The 12974-nt window shown below is 37.0% G+C and overlaps 1 protein-coding gene across 2 annotated transcripts in view; it reads right to left on the reverse strand.

Annotated features, from left to right (window-relative positions):
• LOC149529363 (uncharacterized) overlaps nt 1-12974 on the reverse strand; it is a 56333-nt gene that overhangs the window by 26392 nt on the left and 16967 nt on the right. The window contains exon 2 of one of the 2 annotated variants that reach the window (XM_089809989.1): nt 8571-9453. The exons of the other annotated variant lie outside the window; for it this stretch is intronic. The gene's annotated coding sequence lies outside the window, so the exon portion shown is untranslated. Of the gene's footprint in view, nt 1-8570; nt 9454-12974 lie in introns of those variants that run through there. 2 annotated transcript variants of the gene reach the window in all.

The raw sequence follows: 12974 nt of genomic DNA on the forward strand, positions 1-12974 counted from the left end.
TGTGATTCAATACCAGAATGCTCAGTGGCTAGCAAGGTATTCCATGTTTATTCTGGGTAGGGAGGTTCTTTCTAGTTTAAAAAAGTGTGGGGATAAGAATAAGGTTTGTGGTTGGAGGGTTAAGTCCCTAACAGTGTTTCCCCTCTCCACAAAACGCCAGAATGTGCATCAAACAAAGATAAGTTAAGCATTCAAACCTTTATTGGTAACAGGTATTTTACTTTTATAATGTCTATTTGATTAGAAGATAAGATGAATTGAGTTGTATCATCGTTACAATTATTTCTTTTATTGAAAGCAACTCTTATTGTCAATGTAATTGGCAACGTAATTGGCAACCAGTTAAATCAATTGATCTTCCAACTAAAATTGGAATATATTTATTTGCAAGAGATAGGTTTATCTAATGGATTGTTATTTTAGTCTTTCATTTATAAGAATATTGATTATAGCATATCTTCTAATCTTATGTTATTGCCACAGCTAGCAATAGAAAGAAAAGGAAAGATACAATGGTATTTGACGCCTTAAATGATACAGTGGTATATGATGCCCTAAATGATACAGTGGTATCTGAAGCCCTAAATGATACAATAGTATTTGATGCCCTAAATGATACGGTGGTATTTGAAGCCCTAGATGATCCAATGGTAATTGATGCCCTAATTGATACAGTGTTATTGCAAAAGCATCCCTAGATTGAATTTGTTTTCTAATTCCACAGTTTGTAAATTTTAAATTCTTCGATAAATTCATTGATGGTATCTTCAATTGTTAGTTATGAGTTTTCCATTTAAGTAATTGCAACTGCTAATCTCATTCACATGAACATAATTAATATAACAGTCTTCATATGAATATGAAGTAATAATTGTATGTCTTTGATATGATACAAGCTAGTTAAGACTCAGGAAAAGTGGTTGTTACAAAGAGCGATATAAATGTATCTTTTGGACACATTGTGTAGTCCATTCACTCAATCTTATGCTACAAAAGATTAGGAACAAAATTGAATGGATCAAAGAGATGTATAAAGAGGTTGAAGACATCCAAATGTTTGTCACAAACCACCACATAACTCGGAATATTTTGAAAAATTCTCATGTTTGGAACTATTGAAGGTAACTTGAACTTGAACTCAAGTTAGTAATTTAATCCTTTTTGTTAAATTTATAGTATCTTACAATTTCTGATTTCATATTTTGATTGTGTAATGTGTATTCTTTTTTAAAGTATGTCACTAATAGGTGTATTTTTTCTTGCTCTAATTTATGTTACAAGTTGTTGAGACCTGTTTTGCATCAAATTTAATCATCTTGAGACAACTTGTGCAGGTGAAAGACGCACTTTGCAATATGGTAATCAACAACAATTGGTTTATATGGAGGCAAAGCAACAACGAGGGAGCAACCAAAATAAAGTAAAAGATATCGGATGACTTATGGTGGGAATGTGAGGAATATCTCATTAAATTCACTAGACCCCTTCTAAGCATGTTTTTTGTACACTAATGTGGATAGGCCTTGCCTTGGAGAGATCTATGATGGCATAGACTCAATGCTTGAGAAGATCAAGTAAAATTGTAAATGAAAATGAGCAAGATCCCCAAGAGACCTTCAAAGAATTGCAAAAAATAGTTGTAGAATGATGAAACAAAATGACCGCTCCTCTACATTTGTTTGTCTATGCATCGACACCTAAATACTATAGCACCCAACATACATATCTACTAGGAAATCTGGCAATATATAGAGAATTAAAAGTGTTGATGGTACAAGGCAACATTTGAAAGACTCTTTCTTGATGATAATATGTGAGATTTGATTACGGATGAGTGCATAGAGTTTGTGGATGCAAGAGGTCCAAGTAACGATGCTCTTGGTCATCAATTTAGGAAGGATGCTCATAGTTGGTGGTACCACCATGGCCACATATTCCAAACACTACAGCCCCTTGCAAGCAAAATTATTTCACAAGTACGTTTTAGTTAAAACAATTGGTTTACTTTATCTTCATGAATTGCTAGTAATTTCTATTTTATAAGATTAATAATTTTATTTTAATTGATTACTTTGTCTTGTCTTCATAGATTGTTAATTAAATCGCATCAAAAAGAAATTGGAATGCTAATTCTTTCATCCACTTAGTGAAGCGCAATAGATTGCAATCAAAAGAGCAAAGAACTTGGTATTTATCCATTACAACTAGTGTCTCACCTCAGACAAGAAAAAATAATAGAAAGGAAGGGAGATGAAGGAATGGGATACATAAGTAGAGCTTACAGACAAGGATGTTTCCACTCCTCAGCTTGCACTCGATAAATATGAAGATTTTAACACCAATAATATTAGCACTGCAATTGATCCCATTGGCCTTAGCTTTGTTTGTGAGTCAACTAATGCCAATGAAGAAGAAGAATAAGATGAAGAAGAAGATGATTGAGAAGAAGAATCTTAATAAATTTTGATTCCATTAGCTAGAACTTGAAACAATGATACTTGAACTTGATGTTATGATTGTTCACTTGACAATTGACATTTCAATGTTTTGAATCTTTGATGTTGAACTTGAAGTATATGACGCTATGATGGTATGATCATGATTCATGATGTTTTGATTACAAAATTAAGGTGTTTTAGGTTTTTATATATATATATATATATATATCATGATTCATGATGTTATGATTACAAAATTATGGTGTTTTAGGTATATATATATATATATATGTGTGTGTGTGTGTGTGTGGAATTTTTACATGTTTTTGTACTAACAAACCCAAACCCTTTTTCAATTTTTTTCCATACCAAACAACTGGTCCTTCATACCCAAGCTTAAACCCAAACCTAAACCGGCATCCTAGCTTTGGACCATATATAATCCTAAATGGTTATTGCTGAATTAAATACTGTATGTTTGGAAATCTGAAATATTGGTGCAGCATAATGTATTTATTGCATATCACCAACAAGCATTTGATACATCATACAATTTAATTGGCAGCTCGAATGACGGAAAGCTAATCCTAACCGCATATGAAGTCCAAACTTGAACAAGGGTGCAAGTTTTTCTAGGCAATGGAAATGTACGACAGGCACTGTGTTTTAGCTTGGTTTTATTTTGAAGAAGGGGCATTACAGGACTAAATGGTGTAAGACAAGCTCCACCCTCAATATCTTAAGACATCAGATCAATTGCAAACCAAGAGACTGTGTCTTTCCCTGCTACAAAGTGCTTGACAATATCCCACATGCTTCATAAAGAACTTAGACAACAAAACTTGCAAGATCAATACAGCAGTAAATAAACAACAGACCAAGAGATAAATCATAAAAATTCATTCCAGTCATGTCTAATAAGAAAACAATAGAGTTTGTTACCCATTAATGAGCTCACAATCCATTTAATTGCCAATGACATCCCCTGAAATTTAAGGTATTTTGAGTCCACAAACTTCCATGTTTCTAATTTTGCAACAAACGTTAGATCAGAAGAAACTAACATGCCTTTTTATATTTCCTTTATCGTCAAGATACAAATACAGGTCTTTGATGGCATTATACTATGAATATTATTGCATCTATGAAGTCCTTTTGAAAAAGGATGCAAGTTAACAATAAAAAATTATACCTCATTTCAAGCACACATGCAAAAGATTATGGCTCCTGAAAGATTGGAGAACAGCCTGTCAAAAGATTTGGCTTCACAAATGTCCGGCAGTTTTAAAAGCAGTGGCAGTTTTGAAAGTAGTGGGAGGTTTTAAAACTGCTAAACTACCTCTTGTGGAAAGTGGCAGATTTGCTCGTGCTTAGAAATATGGCTCATGACATTACAGTTTTGTTGTCTCTTCATTTCCATCAGTCTTTTCAGCTTCTTATTTCTTTGTAGGCCATAATAAGCCCATTGTAACAAAATTTCTTCCTGCTGAAGCATTTTGAGAGCATGTAGACTAGCAAATTGTAAATTTTTCAAATTCCTAGCTGACTATTGCAAGTTCATTGATAAGGCAGTGGGTTGTGAGAGATCTTAGGGGTTACGGGAGTTGAAACTAGAGTTGGTTCATGTTTGTATATGGAGCCCAAGAGGCTTTGACTATTGTTATTGCCCATTTGGATTATTTGTAAGTGAGATTGTGGCCACATATGCTAGAATATTTAACAACTACTGGGTTTCTCCTGGGTTTATTGGTGTTTTCCGGTGTGGTGATCTTGATCTCTTCTTTCTGTCCACCTTCACTTCTAGTTACATTTCTTGTTTGGCCCAAATTGGTCAATTGTGTTCTACTGCCATGCCGTGAAGCTGCCATGCCCTAGCCATCTGCTGCCATGGTCGGGATATTTTCTGTTACTCTCTGTTGTTTGTTTGACTGCTTTGGATCCAGGCCATGTGTTGTGAATAAGTCGTGAGTAGACTTCCTATGAGGTTGGGCTATGTGCAGGAACTTGAGCCGTAAGTAGAGCCCCACATCTACAGTCCTTGATTTGGGCAAAGCCGTGGTGAGCAGAGCCTAAGCAGAGTCTCTGCCGTGTGTAGTGGTCTCTGAGTGCCAGGTCCGGGAGCTGTGCACTCGATCTTCTGCCCCTTTTCTACGAGTCCCTGCTTACTCCCAACTCGAAGCAGTGTTACTTGTCAATTGTTTGACTAAATATCATGATGCAGTGTCGTTGCAGCCCTGGTGTGAATCGTGAATGATGGTTATAACATTCATTGTTATACTGATTCCGTGGTCTGTTCTCGTTGCCCTAGCCATAGCCACCATTGCAGAGCCTTCTCTTTGCAATGTTCTATGGTGTTCGGATCTTCTTCGTTGGTGTCTCTTATTGTTAATGTAAATCTCCCTAGCTGTCCGCAGTTGGTCTCTAACTCGGAGGGGTAAAGAACCATTGGTGTGCTGGTGTCTACGAGTTGTTTGCAGTTTGTTTGCAAATTGTTTGATAGATTACCAGCTCAAAGTTGTGTAACAACATCATCCAGCGGAGGGCACATTTCCTAGACGAGTGCAAGCTTATCCATCTGCTATGGATCCCCAATCCGACCCAATTACATTCCAACAAATAGTCGCTCGCTTGACAAAAATGGAGACTGATCACAAGGCCCTGCAAGACACAGCTCTTTCATCATCCTTGCTCTCTCTTAGTCTCTGTGATAGGTTGATTAAGGTTGAAGCTGAGAATCAATCTCTCTGTTATATTGTGCAGTCCCTACGTGAGACACTTCCGGAAACACTAACTGATTTGAAGAGTCGACTTGACTGCCATATGCAAAAGAACCTAGATGTACCTACAACGCTAAGTACAGCTAATATGGATATTGCTCAACTCAAACTTCAAATGATCAAATTTGCAATTGTCTGATATTGACCGAGGAAGAAACAATCTGAACTCGACAACAAACAATCCTCCTTGAAAACCGAAACAGAACAACAGTTGAAATCATGGGCATCTATTTGCTACAACCCCATCTCCACTTCCACTTCTCTCCCTGGAGTGGAGAAGTTGGTCCAAACTAAGATAGCAGATGAAAGGGTCAAGCGTGCCCTTGAGCTCAACTTGCGAGTCCGCGGTCTCCCTCTTCCTTCTTCTTCTTTTTCAGAGCCTCTTGCGGTGGGTTACTCTTTCCTCAAGGACCAATTGGATATCACTGACATCACATTAGACTATGCCTGGGTTGGACATGATAGCACCCTCTTTATCCGGTCCCTCTCACTTGTTGACCACCTTTAGGTTCTTAGGGCAAAGAGGAAGCTTTTCCCTCTCTCTGCCAAGATTTATCTTGATGAGGATCTTACTAGATCACAAGTGACAGAACTTAAGCAGGCTCAGATTCTTGTTATGGCTGCCCAGCAGGAGGGTAAATGGGCAGTGATCAAAAACCTCAAGGCAGTGATTCGAGACACTTTTCCTGCAGGTTGGGAGTCAAGGTCGGCCTCTAAGGCTAATTGATGTGCACAGTCTATACAGCTTTGCCACACACACATATCCTCGCTCTCTCTCTCTTCTTCGTCTGTTGCTTGATTTTGTTCTTGTTCTTTCACGAATATTGTTTGGCGTTCTTTTATCAACACCGTTTGGTGTTCCGTCTAGTGCTATCTTATCAGTTGTAAGCTTCCAGTCCCATAGACCCGAGTTGTGGTCTCTCGTCGAACATTAATATATTTATCTTATCTTATCTACACAACCAATAAGAGTTATAATATAAGCCATAAGGAAATAACTTAATGACAGTCCTTAAATTGCCCTTTCAAGGAAAGTAAATGTTGTTGCCATCAAGTGACTTCTTGTTAGTTTTCTCAAAGATTGAAATACCAAATTTTTAGAGGAAACCTTTAATGAAAAAGGAATACTAGCAATATGTAAGTTTTCTAAGCTCATAGGTGATTGTTGCAAGTTCAGTAACCAGTTGTCAGATAGCTTTGGGGTTGCAAGAGGTGAAACCAGATTGGTTCTGGCCTGCATCTAGCCCAAGAAGCCTAGACTATTGTAATTGCCATTTGGGTTATTTGTAAGTGGGAGTGTGCTCACTTTTGCTGGAATTTTCACCCAAAAGTGGATTTCTATAGGATATGCTAGTATTTTCCACAATATGAGGGCATGACTGAACAATTTTTTAAAATGCAAAATAACTCTTTTCCTCATCTTCCACATCTACGTGGATCACCAACTGGTCCTATTTTTAGCAGTGCTCTTGGATAGCAGTGCTGATTCTGCCCCAATTCATAGCTTCTTTTTCTTAGATTATGAATTAATTCTTCAAAGCTTTTTTTAAAGGTTTTATAAATGTATGTCTTGAGTGATTCTTAAAAATCTTGCCAAGACAACCAATGGGTATATAGGCTCACACCTACCGTTGATTTGTAGACGATACTATTCAATTATAGTTCCAAGTTCCAACTACAAATCCTCTTAGACTGCTGTATCAGAATCACCTAACAAATTTGTCTTAAGTCTCACAAAGACCAAGTCTCTCAAATTCATTCAAAACATCAATACAGCCACCAAAAACCTCTCTCAAAGACAGTCAAACTTAGCAAGATGTCGAATTTAATCCCGTACTTCCCTAAACATATAATTAATTTTTTTCCTCTGAATTGCTGTTTCCACTTGATGAGACAAATCTCACATCGAAACTCTCAAAGTGGCTAATATTTACAAAATAACAACTGGAAAATTTCCATTTCCACCCAATTCACACACAAAACAAGCAACATCTGCAAGACAATGAGGGGCTATTCTAATTATTGCAAAATGAAAAATTCATCATCATATATTATTAATTTCTTCATTCAAAAAATAAAAATAAAAACAATTCAAAAATAGCACAACTTTGACAATATGTTAGGATTATCAATAGGAAATTAAACTCTCCCTTGGCTTTGTGATCGTCATCTACTTTTAGAAGGAGATCTGTGTGTGAGATTTCTCTGACTGTAGCAGTTAATAATAAATTCTTGTACTGCTTATAGAAGGGTTGGACCGTGGTTCAAAGTGATAGTTGATATGGCACAAAGCTGTAGTCATCCCTAGTTTTATGCCTCGGATATCAAAATTCTTTCCATATTCGCACCACTCTCAATCGCATCAGGAGAAAAACAGAGCAATCTGCCACATGACAAAATTAAAACTGTGCAATATTCTTGCGTGTATTTTTCCTGAGCATGCATGGTGTTTTGCTCTAAACCTCTTGCCACATTTGCAATATAAATAGCTGTCTTTGTGAATAGATGAGGATAAAATAAAACAAATTAATCTGCCACATTTGCCGCATGCATAGCCCTAATTGTGAGTAGATATTAACACCAAAAAACACTACAAATCTGTTTGGATGTGTTGATGTGAGTTTTGTTCCACTACAATATGCAGAATCAAATACTTAATGTTTCAAGAAGAAACACCAAACACTCAATCCTCTCTTGATATAAGGTCATCTCTCATGCTAAGCTTGCAAAGTAAGATCATGAAATGACTTCAAGGTTCCTTTTTAATCATGGACTTCACTCAGTTTTATGATGTCATATGTTGGTTATCACAAAGGGATTTACGCTATTCATTCCATGGATATCAACATGCAATGAAATTATAGCTCAACCGTTCCACTTCAAATCCAACTTAATCTTCTAACCTTTATTCTACTTCTACTTCTAATATGAATGCAAGGAATCATGGATGAACTTAGACTCTACTAGATGTAATCTCACCATCGGCTCCACCCACCTAGTGCAAGCTTCTAAGGAATACACAAATGATCTCAAGGTTGGGAACCACTTTAACATCCTTTGCGTGGTTTAGAGGTAATGTCATTGTGGCAGTGAGAATAACTTCACTAAAGAGTTGAGTGTAAGGAGTTACTACCCTGAACCTATGCTACAAATTCCTAGGAGCCAAGGGACTCTAAACCTATGCTATGTTTTCTGGAGACATGGGAGAAGTTACTACTGGCTTCGGTACTTCATAACATTCTAGATCGTATAGTTTCAAATCAATATCCTCTCTCCAATCCCATCATCTGGATGCAAACCAAATATTTAACATCAATTGAAGTTGAGTGTTTTCATCGACTTACAACACCAGGAAGAACCCACAATGAATTATCCATTACATTGAAAGCATCATAGCAACAATTTCATCAAGTTTCCCCCTTAGCTATCCTACTCTACTTTAGCTCTCTAATCTTTCCTCCTAGCTCTAATCTAATCTCTCCTTAATCTCTAAAACTAATCCCTTACATACGAGAAAGCCTTGGCCTTTTATAGTAGCTCCATCACAACAAAGGGCCAAGACCAATTCAAGATCAAGGGTCGAGATTTCTTCCCACAAACCCTAATTAGGGTTGCCAAATTTATAACCAATTACATGAAGGCACCAATTTATGGGCCAATAAGAAAATTACAATGATTTTGATGGCCAATGAGAAAATGGGACACTTGGCATGTTGTTATTAGTTGTCCTTGAAACTGAAATTTTTTGATTGGAGAAGACAAACAACTGTCACCTTTTCATCCTTATTGTGTGCTTGGAATCTTTGCTTGTAGAGTATCTCCCAACATTTGTGATCTTCTCCATCCTTTGAAATTCCCTCATGGAATCAACTTGAACCACGCATCTCTGTGAACCTGTGAACTTGATCTCTCATGATTTCCCTAGGATATGTCCTCATGTAGCTGGATCCTCCATGCTTTCCTGAATTTCCTCTTGATTTTGACTTGAGTTTGTGGCTTGATAGCTTGACCATTAATCCTTCCTTCTCACTTGAGTCCCCGTGATTGATTCATCTTCTTGTAGTATCCGCTCGAAGTTTTGAGGTCTTGATTATCACTTTGCCCTCTATCTTCTCCTTCTTGAATTCACCTTGCCAATTTCTGTTGGCATGACGATGGAGAGTATGTGCGCCGCAATGCTCTAATTTTCTAAGATTTTCAAAGAATGAATTTCATTTCAGCTCTTTTTTTTAATTCACCTTGCAAAACAAAGGAAAAAAGCATTAAATTTGTGGAGAAAAATCTGAAAATAAAATCACATAAAAAATAAACAAAATTCATCCCAATTTAAGACCAACCATTTTAAAAAGTTGAGGCAAACTTTAATCACATCACAATCCAAAACCATTTTTTATTTCGCCAAGACATGGTGTTCTTAAACTTTCCTCATTTGAAAGTTCCTGTTGGACTAACCGCCAACGTTCCCCTTCGAGATTCGTGACATGGCTTAACCACCTCCTGAGTTCTATAAGTCTTGTGGTTGTATCGAGCATTAATAGGTCAATCTTTTGGTGCAATGCCAACTCTAGCTTGTAACAAGTGGTATCAGAACTTGGTCAAAGGTTCGAATCTCCTCAGGTAACACTAAGGGGGGGATTGTTGGACTAACTACCAACGTTCCCCTTCGAGAATCGTGACATGGCTTAACCACCTCTTGTGTTCTATAAGTCTAGTGGTTGTTTCGAGCATTAACAAGTCAATCTTTTGGTGCAACGGAAACTCTAGCTTGTAACAGTTCCTTGGTGATTCCTTGCTCTAATCTTGTTTATGGTGTTGCCCTCATGCCATAAATTGATCTTCTAATGACTTAGAGGGTGGCAAAACTTGGGAGACTCAATGAGGGAAAATTTCAAGAGAAGGAATTTCCCCAAGAGTTGGTTCATTCACAAACTTCGCCTCCCTTCTCAAACCTAGAAACCCATCTCTCTGGGACTAAAATTTCATTCTCCACTTGGACTTAGACCAAGAGCAAAAATTCCTCCAAGTGGCACCAAGGTGCTTGCACAAACCCCAAGCAATAATCACTTCCCAGTGAGCCAAAACTGCTCAAACTCCCCTGGACTTGGAGACTTGAAAAAAAATTGCCAATCAAAACTGCCTAAGACAACAATTCCCACTAGCTAAAGCAAAAAAGAGGGGGTCCCCATTTGCAATGGGGCAGTGGTGTGAAAACCACATGACAAGATGTTTATTGCGCTACCACAAAGAGGTTTTCCAGTTCCTTTTAAAGGTATCTTGCATATTAAATTGTGGTCTTAACATGTGAGACAGGCTTTTTGGTAAAATGTAGAGGGGCAAGCCAACAATATAAACCCTATCGGTTGATTGCTAATTTTCTTTAAAATTCCTTCATATAAGTTATTCATTCTTATATGAAAAGAGGGGGAAAGTCTGTTATAGAGAGGTAGTGGGTATTAAAAGAGGAACCAATTCTTGTTTTAAAAGATTGATTTTTCAAAGAAAGAAATGGAAAAACAAACTGGGAGAACAGAAAGATCTGGAAAGAGAATTTGGAAATTGAAAGAGATCTCTCAATATCATCAAAACAGGTTTTCCTTATTTTTATAATATTGTTTTCAATTATCACTACTTCTGAAATTTTGAAACATTGTTTTGCTCAAAAGAATCTCTCTTTGTTTCCTTACAAATACAATAACTAAAGTTTTGGTGTGTAAATTTTCTCAGCTTCATGAACTTAAATTCCTTGTTTGACCGTGCCTCTGTTGAAACATGCATCCTTAAGTTTTTCTTTCTGTAGTTGCATGCCTCCTTTGCATCCTAAACGCTACCCAAGATATAAAAAATATAGCTTGGGTGCGTAATTTTTTTTATAAATCTTAGATGCGAATTGTATAGCATAAGCACAATACAATGGTCACATTCTTTTAATTCTTTTTGAGAACTGAAGTTGTGGTTACCTTTCTGTTTAAATGAGTTTCTTTCTTGTCATTGAACGGAAGAAGGAACTCTTAGGCCCTTTTTAATTCCTGGAAACTTGTTGTCAATAGCTTTAATGTATAAGCTTGAGGTTAAAAAATCTTGAAAATATTTTAGATCACATACCCAACAACAGTGAAACCTACTATACTCACATATTCTATTGGATAAAGAGTTCTATTCTATACATAATAGCATCAAACTACCTGGTTGTTATAAATTACATACAACTGCTCTTTACAAAAAAAATTGGGACTGTGTCTTCGCTTTTGAAACATATCCCTAACACCTTGTATCTTGTATAAGACAAGAATAGTGGTGCTAAATCAGTTTCCTTTTCTTCAAGTAACATGGTATACAAATGAAGTATCAAACACCATTTTCCTTTTCCCCAGTTCATGATCACGACAAGTTGTATGAAATGTTTGTAGACATGGAAATCTGAAGCTTAATGGCTTCTGTCAGTCTAAAACCATATGCATATCCACTACAATATTAGTGACATTCCTGACCATTTTACAGCCTAGAGATCCAAATTGTACTGTGACTTTTAACTCTTAGGGTGCCGCTCTCTCTCATTTCGTGTTTACCAGCTTTCTGTTTGGGATTCATTATTGGTATTTGTTTTCCTTCTTTTTAATTTTTAGATGGCATTGACTTGTGTGAATCATGGCTCTTGTTTGGCATGACATCCGCTAGAATCCATAATGTTCTCTTTAACCAAATCTTTGCAATAACTACATTATTTACTCTAAGGTTGTTCTTGAAGCCCCATTTGATCACTTGACAGCAAAACCATTAACAAGCGAGTGAAATTCAAGTCACAGCATGTGGACTGTTGACTCCTGAAGTTGCCCACAGGAGCGTGGCGGTCTCTAAAAAAAGCTCGGCAATTGGGGGGGGCACTTATTATGCCTTATCAAGAAAACTTGGGGTTTTAGAAGCCGGCTCTTCGTGGAGTAAAAAGGGAGAAAAGGGTACATAGAGGTTACGACGAAAACAAATAGGGCAATATGCTGAACTTCTGACCGAGTGCACGGGCTACCTTAGTACAAGGTATCAAGGCACGGAACAGATCCCTTCGCTCAGGAACAATTACTCACCTCTAAAGGATAGAACTCTTAAACATAGAACACGACATACGAGAATAACTAATAGTAGAAAAGCAGAGGGTGTAGTTTAATCAACAGCCATCCATATGAGCACATTAAAGTTTGAGTTTGCACAAAAGACATTCATAAAGACAATGCAATTTTACAACAAAGACCAAAGGGCCTTAAGCACAATTGATTATATTGACAAATCACAAAACTTGATTACAATCTTAAAGTTTTACAAAGAGGAATCCCCTCAATTACAATAATTGTTCCCAGTGCGGACCTTTTACAGTTTACAAAGCATTCCCCTCCCATTTTAAAGGCCTGGATGTAGCTTGTCCATGGTGATCATAAGTGGCACAAAATTCGTTGGCCACTCATTCTTGTGTCCATCAAGTCACAATCATTCCTTGCTTATCCTTTGAACAATGGACATCTATCGAAGAGCTCTTTGCTTGAGCTGCTAGTACATCACACAGGTCATAATTTCCTTGTTGTTTGCCATGTCCCCTTTTCAGTGACATGTTATTTTTCAGTGAATTTTCCTATTGTGGACTCTCGTAGGCAGATGGTTTTGGTAAGAGAGTCATTTTGATGATTATTTGGGGATTGGATGGTCTTATTTGCTCTTGGAGAGATTGGGTTTATTATATTTTTATTTTATGTGTTATGTGGGGCCAAAATAT

The sequence above is a fragment of the Cupressus sempervirens genome, chromosome 11 (assembly GCF_028749045.1).
Source record: "Cupressus sempervirens isolate cs-2001-9-10 chromosome 11, ASM2874904v1, whole genome shotgun sequence".
Classification (NCBI taxonomy): domain Eukaryota; kingdom Viridiplantae; phylum Streptophyta; class Pinopsida; order Cupressales; family Cupressaceae; genus Cupressus; species Cupressus sempervirens.